The sequence below is a fragment of the Orbicella faveolata genome, unplaced genomic scaffold (genome assembly GCF_042242905.1).
Source record: "Orbicella faveolata isolate gen_17 unplaced genomic scaffold, um_ofav_v1 contig_24, whole genome shotgun sequence".
NCBI classification, from domain to species: domain Eukaryota; kingdom Metazoa; phylum Cnidaria; class Anthozoa; order Scleractinia; family Merulinidae; genus Orbicella; species Orbicella faveolata.
This window is the reverse complement of record NW_028301552.1, coordinates 5500001-5504034: the sequence shown is the minus strand read 5'-3', so window position 1 is coordinate 5504034 and position 4034 is coordinate 5500001.

Here is a 4034-nt window from a genome sequence, read left to right as displayed (position 1 = left end):
TCATGGGCTGTATCGTTATATGACCAATTTTGGTAAAATGTGTTATTTCTCAAGTATCAATTTCCTGAGATGATGTTCATCAATTTCTGTTCGTCAGTTTGCCTAGTCGGGTGTCAGTTTCAGTTTTAGTTTTCAGTTCAGTTTTTTATTATCGCACACTATTTACAGAAAAACAACTTAACGTAAGATGTTTACAATGATATAGGAAAAATAAATGCAGATAGAAATTAACTAGAAGAAACAATATTTAATTGTCTACAGTGTTTAAAGTAGCCAATGAGCTTTCGAGTTGGTCACTGTCATGTAGATATAAGTCGGCGTTGGCCGCATGCTAAGTTAATTTAAATTGATATTTACATTAAAGACGATATTGTTATCATGAAAGAAGAAAGACATACATAAATGTAAGCTAAAGTCAGTGAAGACAAATGCGCCGCCATGGCTTATTTCCAGCGTTATTCCTTGGCCAGACGTTAAAATTTTGTCAGAGTTGGTTTATAATGTTATCGTAACTTTTATTCAACCCTGGAATCACATTCGAATTAAACGTTCCTCTTGAATTTCTGTAGTCGTCCTATGGTGTGTTTTATGATTGTTTTCCCAAAATAATTCCATAATCGCATCCCTTACAAAAGAGAAAAGTTCACGAATGGCTGCTTGGTTAAATAAGGGAACATATGTCTTTATAAACAGGTGAAAAATCACTAATTAGATATCATGGGCTGTACCGTTATATGACCAATTTTGGTAAAATGTGTTATTTCTCAAGAATGAATTTCCTGAGATCATGTTCATCAATTTCTGTTCTTCGGTTAATCTTGTCGACCGTGAAGACAAATGTACCGTCATGGAGTATTCATAGTGTTATTTTAAGACTGAAAGAGGTACTTCAATTAAGTGGCTGCGAGCAGGCCTATTAATTGTTAATGTTTAATTTGCCCTGCAGTTGAAATTGACGCGCGCGCATTCGTAATTTTCTTCATTTAACATACAAGCCCGTGTTTTCACGAGAGATGTTTACCTTGGTTTTGTTTTAACTTTAGTGAAGTGAAATTTTTAATCGTGTAATCACAGTAGCAAACCTCGGTAAATGGTGGCAAAATCAAAAGTAAGCCAGCCTAAGTTTGTCGACAGTTGAACGCCTCCTCAGGCATGGTTTAGCTCAGTAACCGACGGCAGCCGAGTAAAAGCAGACGTTGTCGCGGGATCTTGGCAGCAAGTGTCCGCGCGTGCAGCGCGTAAAGAAGAGAAAAATAGACAAAGATTCCTCCTAATGTAAGTAGGTTTCAAGTCAGCGGGCAAAAAAGTTGAATAAACTCAAAGAAATTCCGGACTGCTGTTTCCCGTTCATCGTCAAGTGCCAAAAGCCTTTTCCGTGGGGGGATACTCCCAAAAAAGTTGGGTGGGGGTGTGCGGCCCGTTTCCCAAAACCCTTACCCTATATATGACCAAAATGGCCAAAATCAGCTAAAATTGATACCCTATTTATGACCAAAGCGGCTGAAAAACCATACCCTTTGAGGCCGCACATACCTATATAGCTCATATAAGGGAGTCCCCCCCCCCCCCACCCCCGGGCCGTTTCCTTTCTGTTAGAAGCTCAGTAGCTTAGTAGCAGTGTACAGGCAGGCGCAAACAGAAGAAGACCTACCACAAATAGAGAAAAAAAAATAATTGAGGTCTATGGAGAAGAAAAGCAAATGTTAGAATTTAAAGCAGCCTCGAATAAGAAGAAGTACCGGTAGACATTTACGTAGCCCGGGCTCCGTGGCAGATGCCGTTTCAGGTTTTTTGCGGGAAGAGGCTCAGCGAGATATAAAAATTTTCTTTCCACTATTCATCTACAGAGCTTTACATTTAAGGAGAGTTTGGCTCGACATCACCGCAACCAAATCGACAACGACCTGCGTTCGGCATTGGAGTAAAAACTGGCTCCACATCGATCACAATGGGCATTGTTATACGACCTAAAATTGGTCGTATATGGCCATTTTGAAACAATGGCGGTACAAGCTTCTAAATACCCGCGGGAGTTTTTGAAATTTACGATTACCATACGAGCGCGAAATTTAGACGATCAGAGAGACTGAATGGAAGACAAATTCTCCCGAGGGGAAATGGTACTGGTATAATCCTGTCGGTGCAAATAGTTGCGGTGGGGTGGCGGTTGTACACATGTATTTAAAAGTGAAAGTAAAAGCTGCCGACAAGTAAGGCGTGTTTTTGCTTTAAAATTGCTCTTACCTGGTAAACTTAAAACGCGTGGGAGTGAAAGTGAAGTTCGCATTTGGCTGGATTGCGAACAGGCTCTCTCTTGCTCTAAATCCCATAAGATCAGTGTAGGATGAACGCGAAAATAGCGAGCGCGATAATCGAGCGGCAAAGCCGCTCGCCTCGTGCTCCCGCTGTTTCCGCGTTCGACCCACGGATTGAAAAGCAGGAGGAGAGACTGCTTTCAGTCGAGCATTCGGCCAGAGATTAATAGCTCTTAATGGCGCTTCGAAGCTCGCACATCTTTTCTCGCCGACCAATTGATGTCCACAGTGATTTCCAGCGGAAAGAAATCAGGGAACACATATCCCACTAATTAAAATTAGAGACGCGATGTTTTGGGTAGCGTTTCTCCGCTCTTTAATAATTTTCGCTTTACTCCCAACGTATTTTTTGTGAATCACGACTCCACCGTCTTAGATTTGTTTACTAAAATTGAGTTCATTCAAGTGCAGCTTAATTGTTGTGCCGAAAGTTTTCCGAACAACGACGACAATTTTGGCTTGGCTTCGGACGAAGTCCCTCAGAGCTACCAAGAACAAAAGGCTATTCATTTTTCCTCAAAGTGAGATGTTGAGCCGGAACAATAGACCATTTCTTGATATGAAATTTTATAATTTTCCAATAGTTTCTGAGCAACAATACAGCACTTGCTCTCCGAGAAAACCTCAAACCGTCCGTTGTATGCGGCCTACTTTAGTTAATTAGTTACGTGTAAACAGCTTCTCTAATAACTGCGGTTTGGTTGCGAAACCTCGGTAAGCAGTAACCGTAGTAAACCTCTCTCTTGAAAACACGGCATAATATACGGTGCAAAAGTACTGAACTATGATTGGCCGAGACAAAAGGGATTTTTTTCGTTAATTTTTTGTACCGTCGATGGCAAAATGTATTGAAAATGATTGGCTATCAGGTTGCTAGGCAACGGTAAAAAACTGCTTTGCTATTGTTTTGCAAGAATGGCGTCTCTTTTCGAGAAAGTTGAGGATTAATTCATTGAAGAACTAATGGAAGTGTGCGAAAATGTAAACACTAAAACCAAAACATGCACACTGACAGAAAACTGAACACTGGCAGAAATCTAACAGAAAAAAGATAAAAACGAACAGCCAGTTACCTTTGCGTGATCGATCATTTGTCCCGCTTCCTCAGAGGTACTCCCTATAAATTAAAAAAATATATTTATATGCACGGATATTTGTCCAGGGACATTATCTGTCAGGAGAAGCGAACAGTTTTCGGAGAGCGTATCTCAGGGACAACCATGAGCAGCTGAGGAACAAATAATGTCCAGGGACAAATATCCGAGCATATTTCCGCGCCAAATGGAGGCTATCGTGTTTATTATCCTTCAAATATTTTTCACAACACGAGCGGTTTTGACAATCGAGGAATATCACTCAGATATTCCCTTGTTTTAGCTGGGGGGATATTCAGTCACGTGACGCGTTTGGACCAATCGCCGGAGGGCGAGCAAAAATGTTTGATGGATTATAATGTTGGTTAACCTCATTCCAGCAGTGTTCTTAAGTAGGTTTGTCAAAGGGGTATCTTTTTTTAAAAAAGAAAAGGTATATGAAAGCGGTCGCTTTCCTGTCAAAATGGTGTACAAAGGGGTTAGGGGTTGAACCTCGGGGTGGAGATTCGCCATCATATGAAACTTTCTAGAGTATTCCAAAGGTCATCTGTCGATCTGGTACAAGAACCGTCCAGTGGGCAAAACCACTAAAACTAGTGTCAGCACTATAATGAACGAAATAACA